The 18,203-nt window shown below is 47.9% G+C and overlaps 15 non-coding genes across 15 annotated transcripts; all 15 read left to right on the forward strand.

The window, feature by feature from the left end:
• Window positions 1-609: 609 nt before the first annotated feature.
• On the forward strand, window positions 610-691 carry TRNAL-UAG (transfer RNA leucine (anticodon UAG)). Its single transcript has one exon. It is a non-coding gene; the product is annotated as a tRNA-Leu (tRNA).
• Window positions 692-1,835: 1,144 nt separating this feature from the next.
• On the forward strand, window positions 1,836-1,917 carry TRNAL-UAG (transfer RNA leucine (anticodon UAG)). Its single transcript has one exon. It is a non-coding gene; the product is annotated as a tRNA-Leu (tRNA).
• A 1,144-nt stretch (window positions 1,918-3,061) lies between these two features.
• On the forward strand, window positions 3,062-3,143 carry TRNAL-UAG (transfer RNA leucine (anticodon UAG)). Its single transcript has one exon. It is a non-coding gene; the product is annotated as a tRNA-Leu (tRNA).
• A 1,144-nt stretch (window positions 3,144-4,287) lies between these two features.
• On the forward strand, window positions 4,288-4,369 carry TRNAL-UAG (transfer RNA leucine (anticodon UAG)). The gene has a single exon. It is a non-coding gene; the product is annotated as a tRNA-Leu (tRNA).
• A 1,144-nt stretch (window positions 4,370-5,513) lies between these two features.
• On the forward strand, window positions 5,514-5,595 carry TRNAL-UAG (transfer RNA leucine (anticodon UAG)). The gene has a single exon. It is a non-coding gene; the product is annotated as a tRNA-Leu (tRNA).
• Window positions 5,596-6,739: 1,144 nt separating this feature from the next.
• TRNAL-UAG (transfer RNA leucine (anticodon UAG)) lies at window positions 6,740-6,821 on the forward strand. The gene has a single exon. It is a non-coding gene; the product is annotated as a tRNA-Leu (tRNA).
• A 1,144-nt stretch (window positions 6,822-7,965) lies between these two features.
• Window positions 7,966-8,047, forward strand: TRNAL-UAG (transfer RNA leucine (anticodon UAG)). Its single transcript has one exon. It is a non-coding gene; the product is annotated as a tRNA-Leu (tRNA).
• Window positions 8,048-9,191: 1,144 nt separating this feature from the next.
• On the forward strand, window positions 9,192-9,273 carry TRNAL-UAG (transfer RNA leucine (anticodon UAG)). Its single transcript has one exon. It is a non-coding gene; the product is annotated as a tRNA-Leu (tRNA).
• A 1,144-nt stretch (window positions 9,274-10,417) lies between these two features.
• Window positions 10,418-10,499, forward strand: TRNAL-UAG (transfer RNA leucine (anticodon UAG)). The gene has a single exon. It is a non-coding gene; the product is annotated as a tRNA-Leu (tRNA).
• Window positions 10,500-11,643: 1,144 nt separating this feature from the next.
• Window positions 11,644-11,725, forward strand: TRNAL-UAG (transfer RNA leucine (anticodon UAG)). The gene has a single exon. It is a non-coding gene; the product is annotated as a tRNA-Leu (tRNA).
• A 1,144-nt stretch (window positions 11,726-12,869) lies between these two features.
• Window positions 12,870-12,951, forward strand: TRNAL-UAG (transfer RNA leucine (anticodon UAG)). Its single transcript has one exon. It is a non-coding gene; the product is annotated as a tRNA-Leu (tRNA).
• A 1,144-nt stretch (window positions 12,952-14,095) lies between these two features.
• On the forward strand, window positions 14,096-14,177 carry TRNAL-UAG (transfer RNA leucine (anticodon UAG)). The gene has a single exon. It is a non-coding gene; the product is annotated as a tRNA-Leu (tRNA).
• Window positions 14,178-15,321: 1,144 nt separating this feature from the next.
• On the forward strand, window positions 15,322-15,403 carry TRNAL-UAG (transfer RNA leucine (anticodon UAG)). Its single transcript has one exon. It is a non-coding gene; the product is annotated as a tRNA-Leu (tRNA).
• Window positions 15,404-16,547: 1,144 nt separating this feature from the next.
• Window positions 16,548-16,629, forward strand: TRNAL-UAG (transfer RNA leucine (anticodon UAG)). The gene has a single exon. It is a non-coding gene; the product is annotated as a tRNA-Leu (tRNA).
• A 1,144-nt stretch (window positions 16,630-17,773) lies between these two features.
• TRNAL-UAG (transfer RNA leucine (anticodon UAG)) lies at window positions 17,774-17,855 on the forward strand. The gene has a single exon. It is a non-coding gene; the product is annotated as a tRNA-Leu (tRNA).
• The last annotated feature ends 348 nt before the right edge of the window (window positions 17,856-18,203 follow it).

Consider the following 18,203-nt stretch of genomic DNA (forward strand, 5'->3'; position numbering starts at 1 on the left):
CCTTGGGTCGAGTTAGGGGTCGAATGAGACAAAGCTAAGATTTGCGTTACGGCTGGGGTTGGTCCAGTAAGGATCCCACACACCATGGACCATCGGCGGAGGCCCCGGGTAGGCTTACACTGCGGGCTAATGGTGGACTTCTTTAAAAACGTGAGCACTAAATGGGGCGGGATGTTGACTGAAAGAATGCAGCTAGCTACAGAAATATGCAGAAATAAAGAAAAACACATCTCATTGCATGCCTTTAAAGAGCTTACTCTCCCTACCGGCAATGTTCCTGAACCTTCGCTTCCCAAACATTTTTAGAACCAAAAAAAACCTAGAAAAGATCTGACCTCCCTCACCGGGAATTGAACTCAAGACTGCTGGATGGAGGGGTGCTGACATTGACCACTAGGCTACCAGACTGCTGTTGAACAGAGCACTCCCGAAAGGTGACATTTCAATTTCAGGCTGACAAGTGTGCTTTATTGTTCAGTTCGGGCTTTGCAGAGCCAGTGCTAGAATTCAATCCAAGTTCATGCTTTGCTTTGATTTTGAATTAATGGCCAAACCAGCCAATCCCTAAAAAAATACAGGTCTCAGAGGCTCTCGTTTCAGTACCAGCAGGGTAGCGTGGCCGAGCGGTCTAAGGCGCTGGATTTAGGCTCCAGTCTCTTTGGAGGCGTGGGTTCGAATCCCACCGCTGCCAATAGCTGTTTCTTTTTTATCTTCATGCCACGTGTACAGACAGGACAATTGGGAGCCAGGGAATGGCATGTGTTTATGAATTCTTGCTTTTCTGAACACCCAGACTGAAAGCACACATCTGACTCGTGTGCGTTTTCACCAAAAAAGGGTAAAGCATAAATCACTGTTCACTGAAAACGGACATGCGTTCACGATCCTGTCAATAAACACGTGCTTGGCAGGGCCACAAATCTGCCGACACGATGCCCTAATGAATGCACATCTCTTTGCCTTGGTAGTTGCTCCTTTTTGCAGCGCCTTTTCCTGCTGCATCACAAAAACTCAGTTCAAGACACTTGGCTCCATCCAGTGGAGCTCCTATGCCCAGCTTAGAAACCCCCAGGCACGAGATTGCAAGGTCCCTGGTAATTCTCCCACTCCTGGACACGTCGGAACCAAGTTTCGTATGCACTAGCAGCGAGAACAAAATCCCACATGTGAGGACAATAGGCGTCTTTCATTTAGGGCTAGTGTTAGGCTAAGAGTTTGCAGTAGCTCCTTGGGTCGAGTTAGGGGTCGAATGAGACAAAGCTAAGATTTGCGTTACGGCTGGGGTTGGTCCAGTAAGGATCCCACACACCATGGACCATCGGCGGAGGCCCCGGGTAGGCTTACACTGCGGGCTAATGGTGGACTTCTTTAAAAACGTGAGCACTAAATGGGGCGGGATGTTGACTGAAAGAATGCAGCTAGCTACAGAAATATGCAGAAATAAAGAAAAACACATCTCATTGCATGCCTTTAAAGAGCTTACTCTCCCTACCGGCAATGTTCCTGAACCTTCGCTTCCCAAACATTTTTAGAACCAAAAAAAACCTAGAAAAGATCTGACCTCCCTCACCGGGAATTGAACTCAAGACTGCTGGATGGAGGGGTGCTGACATTGACCACTAGGCTACCAGACTGCTGTTGAACAGAGCACTCCCGAAAGGTGACATTTCAATTTCAGGCTGACAAGTGTGCTTTATTGTTCAGTTCGGGCTTTGCAGAGCCAGTGCTAGAATTCAATCCAAGTTCATGCTTTGCTTTGATTTTGAATTAATGGCCAAACCAGCCAATCCCTAAAAAAATACAGGTCTCAGAGGCTCTCGTTTCAGTACCAGCAGGGTAGCGTGGCCGAGCGGTCTAAGGCGCTGGATTTAGGCTCCAGTCTCTTTGGAGGCGTGGGTTCGAATCCCACCGCTGCCAATAGCTGTTTCTTTTTTATCTTCATGCCACGTGTACAGACAGGACAATTGGGAGCCAGGGAATGGCATGTGTTTATGAATTCTTGCTTTTCTGAACACCCAGACTGAAAGCACACATCTGACTCGTGTGCGTTTTCACCAAAAAAGGGTAAAGCATAAATCACTGTTCACTGAAAACGGACATGCGTTCACGATCCTGTCAATAAACACGTGCTTGGCAGGGCCACAAATCTGCCGACACGATGCCCTAATGAATGCACATCTCTTTGCCTTGGTAGTTGCTCCTTTTTGCAGCGCCTTTTCCTGCTGCATCACAAAAACTCAGTTCAAGACACTTGGCTCCATCCAGTGGAGCTCCTATGCCCAGCTTAGAAACCCCCAGGCACGAGATTGCAAGGTCCCTGGTAATTCTCCCACTCCTGGACACGTCGGAACCAAGTTTCGTATGCACTAGCAGCGAGAACAAAATCCCACATGTGAGGACAATAGGCGTCTTTCATTTAGGGCTAGTGTTAGGCTAAGAGTTTGCAGTAGCTCCTTGGGTCGAGTTAGGGGTCGAATGAGACAAAGCTAAGATTTGCGTTACGGCTGGGGTTGGTCCAGTAAGGATCCCACACACCATGGACCATCGGCGGAGGCCCCGGGTAGGCTTACACTGCGGGCTAATGGTGGACTTCTTTAAAAACGTGAGCACTAAATGGGGCGGGATGTTGACTGAAAGAATGCAGCTAGCTACAGAAATATGCAGAAATAAAGAAAAACACATCTCATTGCATGCCTTTAAAGAGCTTACTCTCCCTACCGGCAATGTTCCTGAACCTTCGCTTCCCAAACATTTTTAGAACCAAAAAAAACCTAGAAAAGATCTGACCTCCCTCACCGGGAATTGAACTCAGGACTGCTGGATGGAGGGGTGCTGACATTGACCACTAGGCTACCAGACTGCTGTCGAACAGAGCACTCCCGAAAGGTGACATTTCAATTTCAGGCTGACAAGTGTGCTTTATTGTTCAGTTCGGGCTTTGCACAGCCAGTGCTAGAATTCAATCCAAGTTCATGCTTTGCTTTGATTTTGAATTAATGGCCAAACCAGCCAATCCCTAAAAAAATACAGGTCTCAGAGGCTCTCGTTTCAGTACCAGCAGGGTAGCGTGGCCGAGCGGTCTAAGGCGCTGGATTTAGGCTCCAGTCTCTTTGGAGGCGTGGGTTCGAATCCCACCGCTGCCAATAGCTGTTTCTTTTTTATCTTCATGCCACGTGTACAGACAGGACAATTGGGAGCCAGGGAATGGCATGTGTTTATGAATTCTTGCTTTTCTGAACACCCAGACTGAAAGCACACATCTGACTCGTGTGCGTTTTCACCAAAAAAGGGTAAAGCATAAATCACTGTTCACTGAAAACGGACATGCGTTCACGATCCTGTCAATAAACACGTTCAGGGCAGGGCCACAAATCTGCCGACACGATGCCCTAATGAATGCACATCTCTTTGCCTTGGTAGTTGCTCCTTTTTGCAGAGCCTTTTCCTGCTGCATCACAAAAACTCAGTTCAAGACACTTGGCTCCATCCAGTGGAGCTCCTATGCCCAGCTTAGAAACCCCCAGGCACGAGATTGCAAGGTCCCTGGTAATTCTCCCACTCCTGGACACGTCGGAACCAAGTTTCGTATGCACTAGCAGCGAGAACAAAATCCCACATGTGAGGACAATAGGCGTCTTTCATTTAGGGCTAGTGTTAGGCTAAGAGTTTGCAGTAGCTCCTTGGGTCGAGTTAGGGGTCGAATGAGACAAAGCTAAGATTTGCGTTACGGCTGGGGTTGGTCCAGTAAGGATCCCACACACCATGGACCATCGGCGGAGGCCCCGGGTAGGCTTACACTGCGGGCTAATGGTGGACTTCTTTAAAAACGTGAGCACTAAATGGGGCGGGATGTTGACTGAAAGAATGCAGCTAGCTACAGAAATATGCAGAAATAAAGAAAAACACATCTCATTGCATGCCTTTAAAGAGCTTACTCTCCCTACCGGCAATGTTCCTGAACCTTCGCTTCCCAAACATTTTTAGAACCAAAAAAAACCTAGAAAAGATCTGACCTCCCTCACCGGGAATTGAACTCAAGACTGCTGGATGGAGGGGTGCTGACATTGACCACTAGGCTACCAGACTGCTGTTGAACAGAGCACTCCCGAAAGGTGACATTTCAATTTCAGGCTGACAAGTGTGCTTTATTGTTCAGTTCGGGCTTTGCAGAGCCAGTGCTAGAATTCAATCCAAGTTCATGCTTTGCTTTGATTTTGAATTAATGGCCAAACCAGCCAATCCCTAAAAAAATACAGGTCTCAGAGGCTCTCGTTTCAGTACCAGCAGGGTAGCGTGGCCGAGCGGTCTAAGGCGCTGGATTTAGGCTCCAGTCTCTTTGGAGGCGTGGGTTCGAATCCCACCGCTGCCAATAGCTGTTTCTTTTTTATCTTCATGCCACGTGTACAGACAGGACAATTGGGAGCCAGGGAATGGCATGTGTTTATGAATTCTTGCTTTTCTGAACACCCAGACTGAAAGCACACATCTGACTCGTGTGCGTTTTCACCAAAAAAGGGTAAAGCATAAATCACTGTTCACTGAAAACGGACATGCGTTCACGATCCTGTCAATAAACACGTGCTTGGCAGGGCCACAAATCTGCCGACACGATGCCCTAATGAATGCACATCTCTTTGCCTTGGTAGTTGCTCCTTTTTGCAGCGCCTTTTCCTGCTGCATCACAAAAACTCAGTTCAAGACACTTGGCTCCATCCAGTGGAGCTCCTATGCCCAGCTTAGAAACCCCCAGGCACGAGATTGCAAGGTCCCTGGTAATTCTCCCACTCCTGGACACGTCGGAACCAAGTTTCGTATGCACTAGCAGCGAGAACAAAATCCCACATGTGAGGACAATAGGCGTCTTTCATTTAGGGCTAGTGTTAGGCTAAGAGTTTGCAGTAGCTCCTTGGGTCGAGTTAGGGGTCGAATGAGACAAAGCTAAGATTTGCGTTACGGCTGGGGTTGGTCCAGTAAGGATCCCACACACCATGGACCATCGGCGGAGGCCCCGGGTAGGCTTACACTGCGGGCTAATGGTGGACTTCTTTAAAAACGTGAGCACTAAATGGGGCGGGATGTTGACTGAAAGAATGCAGCTAGCTACAGAAATATGCAGAAATAAAGAAAAACACATCTCATTGCATGCCTTTAAAGAGCTTACTCTCCCTACCGGCAATGTTCCTGAACCTTCGCTTCCCAAACATTTTTAGAACCAAAAAAAACCTAGAAAAGATCTGACCTCCCTCACCGGGAATTGAACTCAAGACTGCTGGATGGAGAGGTGCTGACATTGACCACTAGGCTACCAGACTGCTGTTGAACAGAGCACTCCCGAAAGGTGACATTTCAATTTCAGGCTGACAAGTGTGCTTTATTGTTCAGTTCGGGCTTTGCACAGCCAGTGCTAGAATTCAATCCAAGTTCATGCTTTGCTTTGATTTTGAATTAATGGCCAAACCAGCCAATCCCTAAAAAAATACAGGTCTCAGAGGCTCTCGTTTCAGTACCAGCAGGGTAGCGTGGCCGAGCGGTCTAAGGCGCTGGATTTAGGCTCCAGTCTCTTTGGAGGCGTGGGTTCGAATCCCACCGCTGCCAATAGCTGTTTCTTTTTTATCTTCATGCCACGTGTACAGACAGGACAATTGGGAGCCAGGGAATGGCATGTGTTTATGAATTCTTGCTTTTCTGAACACCCAGACTGAAAGCACACATCTGACTCGTGTGCGTTTTCACCAAAAAAGGGTAAAGCATAAATCACTGTTCACTGAAAACGGACATGCGTTCACGATCCTGTCAATAAACACGTGCTTGGCAGGGCCACAAATCTGCCGACACGATGCCCTAATGAATGCACATCTCTTTGCCTTGGTAGTTGCTCCTTTTTGCAGCGCCTTTTCCTGCTGCATCACAAAAACTCAGTTCAAGACACTTGGCTCCATCCAGTGGAGCTCCTATGCCCAGCTTAGAAACCCCCAGGCACGAGATTGCAAGGTCCCTGGTAATTCTCCCACTCCTGGACACGTCGGAACCAAGTTTCGTATGCACTAGCAGCGAGAACAAAATCCCACATGTGAGGACAATAGGCGTCTTTCATTTAGGGCTAGTGTTAGGCTAAGAGTTTGCAGTAGCTCCTTGGGTCGAGTTAGGGGTCGAATGAGACAAAGCTAAGATTTGCGTTACGGCTGGGGTTGGTCCAGTAAGGATCCCACACACCATGGACCATCGGCGGAGGCCCCGGGTAGGCTTACACTGCGGGCTAATGGTGGACTTCTTTAAAAACGTGAGCACTAAATGGGGCGGGATGTTGACTGAAAGAATGCAGCTAGCTACAGAAATATGCAGAAATAAAGAAAAACACATCTCATTGCATGCCTTTAAAGAGCTTACTCTCCCTACCGGCAATGTTCCTGAACCTTCGCTTCCCAAACATTTTTAGAACCAAAAAAAACCTAGAAAAGATCTGACCTCCCTCACCGGGAATTGAACTCAAGACTGCTGGATGGAGGGGTGCTGACATTGACCACTAGGCTACCAGACTGCTGTTGAACAGAGCACTCCCGAAAGGTGACATTTCAATTTCAGGCTGACAAGTGTGCTTTATTGTTCAGTTCGGGCTTTGCACAGCCAGTGCTAGAATTCAATCCAAGTTCATGCTTTGCTTTGATTTTGAATTAATGGCCAAACCAGCCAATCCCTAAAAAAATACAGGTCTCAGAGGCTCTCGTTTCAGTACCAGCAGGGTAGCGTGGCCGAGCGGTCTAAGGCGCTGGATTTAGGCTCCAGTCTCTTTGGAGGCGTGGGTTCGAATCCCACCGCTGCCAATAGCTGTTTCTTTTTTATCTTCATGCCACGTGTACAGACAGGACAATTGGGAGCCAGGGAATGGCATGTGTTTATGAATTCTTGCTTTTCTGAACACCCAGACTGAAAGCACACATCTGACTCGTGTGCGTTTTCACCAAAAAAGGGTAAAGCATAAATCACTGTTCACTGAAAACGGACATGCGTTCACGATCCTGTCAATAAACACGTGCTTGGCAGGGCCACAAATCTGCCGACACGATGCCCTAATGAATGCACATCTCTTTGCCTTGGTAGTTGCTCCTTTTTGCAGCGCCTTTTCCTGCTGCATCACAAAAACTCAGTTCAAGACACTTGGCTCCATCCAGTGGAGCTCCTATGCCCAGCTTAGAAACCCCCAGGCACGAGATTGCAAGGTCCCTGGTAATTCTCCCACTCCTGGACACGTCGGAACCAAGTTTCGTATGCACTAGCAGCGAGAACAAAATCCCACATGTGAGGACAATAGGCGTCTTTCATTTAGGGCTAGTGTTAGGCTAAGAGTTTGCAGTAGCTCCTTGGGTCGAGTTAGGGGTCGAATGAGACAAAGCTAAGATTTGCGTTACGGCTGGGGTTGGTCCAGTAAGGATCCCACACACCATGGACCATCGGCGGAGGCCCCGGGTAGGCTTACACTGCGGGCTAATGGTGGACTTCTTTAAAAACGTGAGCACTAAATGGGGCGGGATGTTGACTGAAAGAATGCAGCTAGCTACAGAAATATGCAGAAATAAAGAAAAACACATCTCATTGCATGCCTTTAAAGAGCTTACTCTCCCTACCGGCAATGTTCCTGAACCTTCGCTTCCCAAACATTTTTAGAACCAAAAAAAACCTAGAAAAGATCTGACCTCCCTCACCGGGAATTGAACTCAAGACTGCTGGATGGAGAGGTGCTGACATTGACCACTAGGCTACCAGACTGCTGTTGAACAGAGCACTCCCGAAAGGTGACATTTCAATTTCAGGCTGACAAGTGTGCTTTATTGTTCAGTTCGGGCTTTGCACAGCCAGTGCTAGAATTCAATCCAAGTTCATGCTTTGCTTTGATTTTGAATTAATGGCCAAACCAGCCAATCCCTAAAAAAATACAGGTCTCAGAGGCTCTCGTTTCAGTACCAGCAGGGTAGCGTGGCCGAGCGGTCTAAGGCGCTGGATTTAGGCTCCAGTCTCTTTGGAGGCGTGGGTTCGAATCCCACCGCTGCCAATAGCTGTTTCTTTTTTATCTTCATGCCACGTGTACAGACAGGACAATTGGGAGCCAGGGAATGGCATGTGTTTATGAATTCTTGCTTTTCTGAACACCCAGACTGAAAGCACACATCTGACTCGTGTGCGTTTTCACCAAAAAAGGGTAAAGCATAAATCACTGTTCACTGAAAACGGACATGCGTTCACGATCCTGTCAATAAACACGTGCTTGGCAGGGCCACAAATCTGCCGACACGATGCCCTAATGAATGCACATCTCTTTGCCTTGGTAGTTGCTCCTTTTTGCAGCGCCTTTTCCTGCTGCATCACAAAAACTCAGTTCAAGACACTTGGCTCCATCCAGTGGAGCTCCTATGCCCAGCTTAGAAACCCCCAGGCACGAGATTGCAAGGTCCCTGGTAATTCTCCCACTCCTGGACACGTCGGAACCAAGTTTCGTATGCACTAGCAGCGAGAACAAAATCCCACATGTGAGGACAATAGGCGTCTTTCATTTAGGGCTAGTGTTAGGCTAAGAGTTTGCAGTAGCTCCTTGGGTCGAGTTAGGGGTCGAATGAGACAAAGCTAAGATTTGCGTTACGGCTGGGGTTGGTCCAGTAAGGATCCCACACACCATGGACCATCGGCGGAGGCCCCGGGTAGGCTTACACTGCGGGCTAATGGTGGACTTCTTTAAAAACGTGAGCACTAAATGGGGCGGGATGTTGACTGAAAGAATGCAGCTAGCTACAGAAATATGCAGAAATAAAGAAAAACACATCTCATTGCATGCCTTTAAAGAGCTTACTCTCCCTACCGGCAATGTTCCTGAACCTTCGCTTCCCAAACATTTTTAGAACCAAAAAAAACCTAGAAAAGATCTGACCTCCCTCACCGGGAATTGAACTCAAGACTGCTGGATGGAGGGGTGCTGACATTGACCACTAGGCTACCAGACTGCTGTTGAACAGAGCACTCCCGAAAGGTGACATTTCAATTTCAGGCTGACAAGTGTGCTTTATTGTTCAGTTCGGGCTTTGCACAGCCAGTGCTAGAATTCAATCCAAGTTCATGCTTTGCTTTGATTTTGAATTAATGGCCAAACCAGCCAATCCCTAAAAAAATACAGGTCTCAGAGGCTCTCGTTTCAGTACCAGCAGGGTAGCGTGGCCGAGCGGTCTAAGGCGCTGGATTTAGGCTCCAGTCTCTTTGGAGGCGTGGGTTCGAATCCCACCGCTGCCAATAGCTGTTTCTTTTTTATCTTCATGCCACGTGTACAGACAGGACAATTGGGAGCCAGGGAATGGCATGTGTTTATGAATTCTTGCTTTTCTGAACACCCAGACTGAAAGCACACATCTGACTCGTGTGCGTTTTCACCAAAAAAGGGTAAAGCATAAATCACTGTTCACTGAAAACGGACATGCGTTCACGATCCTGTCAATAAACACGTGCTTGGCAGGGCCACAAATCTGCCGACACGATGCCCTAATGAATGCACATCTCTTTGCCTTGGTAGTTGCTCCTTTTTGCAGCGCCTTTTCCTGCTGCATCACAAAAACTCAGTTCAAGACACTTGGCTCCATCCAGTGGAGCTCCTATGCCCAGCTTAGAAACCCCCAGGCACGAGATTGCAAGGTCCCTGGTAATTCTCCCACTCCTGGACACGTCGGAACCAAGTTTCGTATGCACTAGCAGCGAGAACAAAATCCCACATGTGAGGACAATAGGCGTCTTTCATTTAGGGCTAGTGTTAGGCTAAGAGTTTGCAGTAGCTCCTTGGGTCGAGTTAGGGGTCGAATGAGACAAAGCTAAGATTTGCGTTACGGCTGGGGTTGGTCCAGTAAGGATCCCACACACCATGGACCATCGGCGGAGGCCCCGGGTAGGCTTACACTGCGGGCTAATGGTGGACTTCTTTAAAAACGTGAGCACTAAATGGGGCGGGATGTTGACTGAAAGAATGCAGCTAGCTACAGAAATATGCAGAAATAAAGAAAAACACATCTCATTGCATGCCTTTAAAGAGCTTACTCTCCCTACCGGCAATGTTCCTGAACCTTCGCTTCCCAAACATTTTTAGAACCAAAAAAAACCTAGAAAAGATCTGACCTCCCTCACCGGGAATTGAACTCAAGACTGCTGGATGGAGGGGTGCTGACATTGACCACTAGGCTACCAGACTGCTGTTGAACAGAGCACTCCCGAAAGGTGACATTTCAATTTCAGGCTGACAAGTGTGCTTTATTGTTCAGTTCGGGCTTTGCACAGCCAGTGCTAGAATTCAATCCAAGTTCATGCTTTGCTTTGATTTTGAATTAATGGCCAAACCAGCCAATCCCTAAAAAAATACAGGTCTCAGAGGCTCTCGTTTCAGTACCAGCAGGGTAGCGTGGCCGAGCGGTCTAAGGCGCTGGATTTAGGCTCCAGTCTCTTTGGAGGCGTGGGTTCGAATCCCACCGCTGCCAATAGCTGTTTCTTTTTTATCTTCATGCCACGTGTACAGACAGGACAATTGGGAGCCAGGGAATGGCATGTGTTTATGAATTCTTGCTTTTCTGAACACCCAGACTGAAAGCACACATCTGACTCGTGTGCGTTTTCACCAAAAAAGGGTAAAGCATAAATCACTGTTCACTGAAAACGGACATGCGTTCACGATCCTGTCAATAAACACGTGCTTGGCAGGGCCACAAATCTGCCGACACGATGCCCTAATGAATGCACATCTCTTTGCCTTGGTAGTTGCTCCTTTTTGCAGCGCCTTTTCCTGCTGCATCACAAAAACTCAGTTCAAGACACTTGGCTCCATCCAGTGGAGCTCCTATGCCCAGCTTAGAAACCCCCAGGCACGAGATTGCAAGGTCCCTGGTAATTCTCCCACTCCTGGACACGTCGGAACCAAGTTTCGTATGCACTAGCAGCGAGAACAAAATCCCACATGTGAGGACAATAGGCGTCTTTCATTTAGGGCTAGTGTTAGGCTAAGAGTTTGCAGTAGCTCCTTGGGTCGAGTTAGGGGTCGAATGAGACAAAGCTAAGATTTGCGTTACGGCTGGGGTTGGTCCAGTAAGGATCCCACACACCATGGACCATCGGCGGAGGCCCCGGGTAGGCTTACACTGCGGGCTAATGGTGGACTTCTTTAAAAACGTGAGCACTAAATGGGGCGGGATGTTGACTGAAAGAATGCAGCTAGCTACAGAAATATGCAGAAATAAAGAAAAACACATCTCATTGCATGCCTTTAAAGAGCTTACTCTCCCTACCGGCAATGTTCCTGAACCTTCGCTTCCCAAACATTTTTAGAACCAAAAAAAACCTAGAAAAGATCTGACCTCCCTCACCGGGAATTGAACTCAAGACTGCTGGATGGAGGGGTGCTGACATTGACCACTAGGCTACCAGACTGCTGTTGAACAGAGCACTCCCGAAAGGTGACATTTCAATTTCAGGCTGACAAGTGTGCTTTATTGTTCAGTTCGGGCTTTGCACAGCCAGTGCTAGAATTCAATCCAAGTTCATGCTTTGCTTTGATTTTGAATTAATGGCCAAACCAGCCAATCCCTAAAAAAATACAGGTCTCAGAGGCTCTCGTTTCAGTACCAGCAGGGTAGCGTGGCCGAGCGGTCTAAGGCGCTGGATTTAGGCTCCAGTCTCTTTGGAGGCGTGGGTTCGAATCCCACCGCTGCCAATAGCTGTTTCTTTTTTATCTTCATGCCACGTGTACAGACAGGACAATTGGGAGCCAGGGAATGGCATGTGTTTATGAATTCTTGCTTTTCTGAACACCCAGACTGAAAGCACACATCTGACTCGTGTGCGTTTTCACCAAAAAAGGGTAAAGCATAAATCACTGTTCACTGAAAACGGACATGCGTTCACGATCCTGTCAATAAACACGTGCTTGGCAGGGCCACAAATCTGCCGACACGATGCCCTAATGAATGCACATCTCTTTGCCTTGGTAGTTGCTCCTTTTTGCAGCGCCTTTTCCTGCTGCATCACAAAAACTCAGTTCAAGACACTTGGCTCCATCCAGTGGAGCTCCTATGCCCAGCTTAGAAACCCCCAGGCACGAGATTGCAAGGTCCCTGGTAATTCTCCCACTCCTGGACACGTCGGAACCAAGTTTCGTATGCACTAGCAGCGAGAACAAAATCCCACATGTGAGGACAATAGGCGTCTTTCATTTAGGGCTAGTGTTAGGCTAAGAGTTTGCAGTAGCTCCTTGGGTCGAGTTAGGGGTCGAATGAGACAAAGCTAAGATTTGCGTTACGGCTGGGGTTGGTCCAGTAAGGATCCCACACACCATGGACCATCGGCGGAGGCCCCGGGTAGGCTTACACTGCGGGCTAATGGTGGACTTCTTTAAAAACGTGAGCACTAAATGGGGCGGGATGTTGACTGAAAGAATGCAGCTAGCTACAGAAATATGCAGAAATAAAGAAAAACACATCTCATTGCATGCCTTTAAAGAGCTTACTCTCCCTACCGGCAATGTTCCTGAACCTTCGCTTCCCAAACATTTTTAGAACCAAAAAAAACCTAGAAAAGATCTGACCTCCCTCACCGGGAATTGAACTCAAGACTGCTGGATGGAGAGGTGCTGACATTGACCACTAGGCTACCAGACTGCTGTTGAACAGAGCACTCCCGAAAGGTGACATTTCAATTTCAGGCTGACAAGTGTGCTTTATTGTTCAGTTCGGGCTTTGCACAGCCAGTGCTAGAATTCAATCCAAGTTCATGCTTTGCTTTGATTTTGAATTAATGGCCAAACCAGCCAATCCCTAAAAAAATACAGGTCTCAGAGGCTCTCGTTTCAGTACCAGCAGGGTAGCGTGGCCGAGCGGTCTAAGGCGCTGGATTTAGGCTCCAGTCTCTTTGGAGGCGTGGGTTCGAATCCCACCGCTGCCAATAGCTGTTTCTTTTTTATCTTCATGCCACGTGTACAGACAGGACAATTGGGAGCCAGGGAATGGCATGTGTTTATGAATTCTTGCTTTTCTGAACACCCAGACTGAAAGCACACATCTGACTCGTGTGCGTTTTCACCAAAAAAGGGTAAAGCATAAATCACTGTTCACTGAAAACGGACATGCGTTCACGATCCTGTCAATAAACACGTGCTTGGCAGGGCCACAAATCTGCCGACACGATGCCCTAATGAATGCACATCTCTTTGCCTTGGTAGTTGCTCCTTTTTGCAGCGCCTTTTCCTGCTGCATCACAAAAACTCAGTTCAAGACACTTGGCTCCATCCAGTGGAGCTCCTATGCCCAGCTTAGAAACCCCCAGGCACGAGATTGCAAGGTCCCTGGTAATTCTCCCACTCCTGGACACGTCGGAACCAAGTTTCGTATGCACTAGCAGCGAGAACAAAATCCCACATGTGAGGACAATAGGCGTCTTTCATTTAGGGCTAGTGTTAGGCTAAGAGTTTGCAGTAGCTCCTTGGGTCGAGTTAGGGGTCGAATGAGACAAAGCTAAGATTTGCGTTACGGCTGGGGTTGGTCCAGTAAGGATCCCACACACCATGGACCATCGGCGGAGGCCCCGGGTAGGCTTACACTGCGGGCTAATGGTGGACTTCTTTAAAAACGTGAGCACTAAATGGGGCGGGATGTTGACTGAAAGAATGCAGCTAGCTACAGAAATATGCAGAAATAAAGAAAAACACATCTCATTGCATGCCTTTAAAGAGCTTACTCTCCCTACCGGCAATGTTCCTGAACCTTCGCTTCCCAAACATTTTTAGAACCAAAAAAAACCTAGAAAAGATCTGACCTCCCTCACCGGGAATTGAACTCAAGACTGCTGGATGGAGGGGTGCTGACATTGACCACTAGGCTACCAGACTGCTGTTGAACAGAGCACTCCCGAAAGGTGACATTTCAATTTCAGGCTGACAAGTGTGCTTTATTGTTCAGTTCGGGCTTTGCACAGCCAGTGCTAGAATTCAATCCAAGTTCATGCTTTGCTTTGATTTTGAATTAATGGCCAAACCAGCCAATCCCTAAAAAAATACAGGTCTCAGAGGCTCTCGTTTCAGTACCAGCAGGGTAGCGTGGCCGAGCGGTCTAAGGCGCTGGATTTAGGCTCCAGTCTCTTTGGAGGCGTGGGTTCGAATCCCACCGCTGCCAATAGCTGTTTCTTTTTTATCTTCATGCCACGTGTACAGACAGGACAATTGGGAGCCAGGGAATGGCATGTGTTTATGAATTCTTGCTTTTCTGAACACCCAGACTGAAAGCACACATCTGACTCGTGTGCGTTTTCACCAAAAAAGGGTAAAGCATAAATCACTGTTCACTGAAAACGGACATGCGTTCACGATCCTGTCAATAAACACGTGCTTGGCAGGGCCACAAATCTGCCGACACGATGCCCTAATGAATGCACATCTCTTTGCCTTGGTAGTTGCTCCTTTTTGCAGCGCCTTTTCCTGCTGCATCACAAAAACTCAGTTCAAGACACTTGGCTCCATCCAGTGGAGCTCCTATGCCCAGCTTAGAAACCCCCAGGCACGAGATTGCAAGGTCCCTGGTAATTCTCCCACTCCTGGACACGTCGGAACCAAGTTTCGTATGCACTAGCAGCGAGAACAAAATCCCACATGTGAGGACAATAGGCGTCTTTCATTTAGGGCTAGTGTTAGGCTAAGAGTTTGCAGTAGCTCCTTGGGTCGAGTTAGGGGTCGAATGAGACAAAGCTAAGATTTGCGTTACGGCTGGGGTTGGTCCAGTAAGGATCCCACACACCATGGACCATCGGCGGAGGCCCCGGGTAGGCTTACACTGCGGGCTAATGGTGGACTTCTTTAAAAACGTGAGCACTAAATGGGGCGGGATGTTGACTGAAAGAATGCAGCTAGCTACAGAAATATGCAGAAATAAAGAAAAACACATCTCATTGCATGCCTTTAAAGAGCTTACTCTCCCTACCGGCAATGTTCCTGAACCTTCGCTTCCCAAACATTTTTAGAACCAAAAAAAACCTAGAAAAGATCTGACCTCCCTCACCGGGAATTGAACTCAAGACTGCTGGATGGAGGGGTGCTGACATTGACCACTAGGCTACCAGACTGCTGTTGAACAGAGCACTCCCGAAAGGTGACATTTCAATTTCAGGCTGACAAGTGTGCTTTATTGTTCAGTTCGGGCTTTGCACAGCCAGTGCTAGAATTCAATCCAAGTTCATGCTTTGCTTTGATTTTGAATTAATGGCCAAACCAGCCAATCCCTAAAAAAATACAGGTCTCAGAGGCTCTCGTTTCAGTACCAGCAGGGTAGCGTGGCCGAGCGGTCTAAGGCGCTGGATTTAGGCTCCAGTCTCTTTGGAGGCGTGGGTTCGAATCCCACCGCTGCCAATAGCTGTTTCTTTTTTATCTTCATGCCACGTGTACAGACAGGACAATTGGGAGCCAGGGAATGGCATGTGTTTATGAATTCTTGCTTTTCTGAACACCCAGACTGAAAGCACACATCTGACTCGTGTGCGTTTTCACCAAAAAAGGGTAAAGCATAAATCACTGTTCACTGAAAACGGACATGCGTTCACGATCCTGTCAATAAACACGTGCTTGGCAGGGCCACAAATCTGCCGACACGATGCCCTAATGAATGCACATCTCTTTGCCTTGGTAGTTGCTCCTTTTTGCAGCGCCTTTTCCTGCTGCATCACAAAAACTCAGTTCAAGACACTTGGCTCCATCCAGTGGAGCTCCTATGCCCAGCTTAGAAACCCCCAGGCACGAGATTGCAAGGTCCCTGGTAATTCTCCCACTCCTGGACACGTCGGAACCAAGTTTCGTATGCACTAGCAGCGAGAACAAAATCCCACATGTGAGGACAATAGGCGTCTTTCATTTAGGGCTAGTGTTAGGCTAAGAGTTTGCAGTAGCTCCTTGGGTCGAGTTAGGGGTCGAATGAGACAAAGCTAAGATTTGCGTTACGGCTGGGGTTGGTCCAGTAAGGATCCCACACACCATGGACCATCGGCGGAGGCCCCGGGTAGGCTTACACTGCGGGCTAATGGTGGACTTCTTTAAAAACGTGAGCACTAAATGGGGCGGGATGTTGACTGAAAGAATGCAGCTAGCTACAGAAATATGCAGAAATAAAGAAAAACACATCTCATTGCATGCCTTTAAAGAGCTTACTCTCCCTACCGGCAATGTTCCTGAACCTTCGCTTCCCAAACATTTTTAGAACCAAAAAAAACCTAGAAAAGATCTGACCTCCCTCACCGGGAATTGAACTCAAGACTGCTGGATGGAGGGGTGCTGACATTGACCACTAGGCTACCAGACTGCTGTTGAACAGAGCACTCCCGAAAGGTGACATTTCAATTTCAGGCTGACAAGTGTGCTTTATTGTTCAGTTCGGGCTTTGCACAGCCAGTGCTAGAATTCAATCCAAGTTCATGCTTTGCTTTGATTTTGAATTAATGGCCAAACCAGCCAATCCCTAAAAAAATACAGGTCTCAGAGGCTCTCGTTTCAGTACCAGCAGGGTAGCGTGGCCGAGCGGTCTAAGGCGCTGGATTTAGGCTCCAGTCTCTTTGGAGGCGTGGGTTCGAATCCCACCGCTGCCAATAGCTGTTTCTTTTTTATCTTCATGCCACGTGTACAGACAGGACAATTGGGAGCCAGGGAATGGCATGTGTTTATGAATTCTTGCTTTTCTGAACACCCAGACTGAAAGCACACATCTGACTCGTGTGCGTTTTCACCAAAAAAGGGTAAAGCATAAATCACTGTTCACTGAAAACGGACATGCGTTCACGATCCTGTCAATAAACACGTGCTTGGCAGGGCCACAAATCTGCCGACACGATGCCCTAATGAATGCACATCTCTTTGCCTTGGTAGTTGCTCCTTTTTGCAGCGCCTTTTCCTGCTGCATCACAAAAACTCAGTTCAAGACACTTGGCTCCATCCAGTGGAGCTCCTATGCCCAGCTTAGAAACCCCCAGGCACGAGATTGCAAGGTCCCTGGTAATTCTCCCACTCCTGGACACGTCGGAACCAAGTTTCGTATGCACTAGCAGCGAGAACAAAATCCCACATGTGAGGACAATAGGCGTCTTTCATTTAGGGCTAGTGTTAGGCTAAGAGTTTGCAGTAGCTCCTTGGGTCGAGTTAGGGGTCGAATGAGACAAAGCTAAGATTTGCGTTACGGCTGGGGTTGGTCCAGTAAGGATCCCACACACCATGGACCATCGGCGGAGGCCCCGGGTAGGCTTACACTGCGGGCTAATGGTGGACTTCTTTAAAAACGTGAGCACTAAATGGGGCGGGATGTTGACTGAAAGAATGCAGCTAGCTACAGAAATATGCAGAAATAAAGAAAAACACATCTCATTGCATGCCTTTAAAGAGCTTACTCTCCCTACCGGCAATGTTCCTGAACCTTCGCTTCCCAAACATTTTTAGAACCAAAAAAAACCTAGAAAAGATCTGACCTCCCTCACCGGGAATTGAACTCAAGACTGCTGGATGGAGGGGTGCTGACATTGACCACTAGGCTACCAGACTGCTGTTGAACAGAGCACTCCCGAAAGGTGACATTTCAATTTCAGGCTGACAAGTGTGCTTTATTGTTCAGTTCGGGCTTTGCACAGCCAGTGCTAGAATTCAATCCAAGTTCATGCTTTGCTTTGATTTTGAATTAATGGCCAAACCAGCCAATCCCTAAAAAAATACAGGTCTCAGAGGCTCTCGTTTCAGTACCAGCAGGGTAGCGTGGCCGAGCGGTCTAAGGCGCTGGATTTAGGCTCCAGTCTCTTTGGAGGCGTGGGTTCGAATCCCACCGCTGCCAATAGCTGTTTCTTTTTTATCTTCATGCCACGTGTACAGACAGGACAATTGGGAGCCAGGGAATGGCATGTGTTTATGAATTCTTGCTTTTCTGAACACCCAGACTGAAAGCACACATCTGACTCGTGTGCGTTTTCACCAAAAAAGGGTAAAGCATAAATCACTGTTCACTGAAAACGGACATGCGTTCACGATCCTGTCAATAAACACGTGCTTGGCAGGGCCACAAATCTGCCGACACGATGCCCTAATGAATGCACATCTCTTTGCCTTGGTAGTTGCTCCTTTTTGCAGCGCCTTTTCCTGCTGCATCACAAAAACTCAGTTCAAGACACTTGGCTCCATCCAG

The sequence above is a fragment of the Ambystoma mexicanum genome, chromosome 1p, assembly GCF_040938575.1.
Source record: "Ambystoma mexicanum isolate Mex_15411 chromosome 1p, UKY_AmexF1_1, whole genome shotgun sequence".
NCBI classification, from domain to species: Eukaryota; Metazoa; Chordata; class Amphibia; order Caudata; family Ambystomatidae; genus Ambystoma; species Ambystoma mexicanum.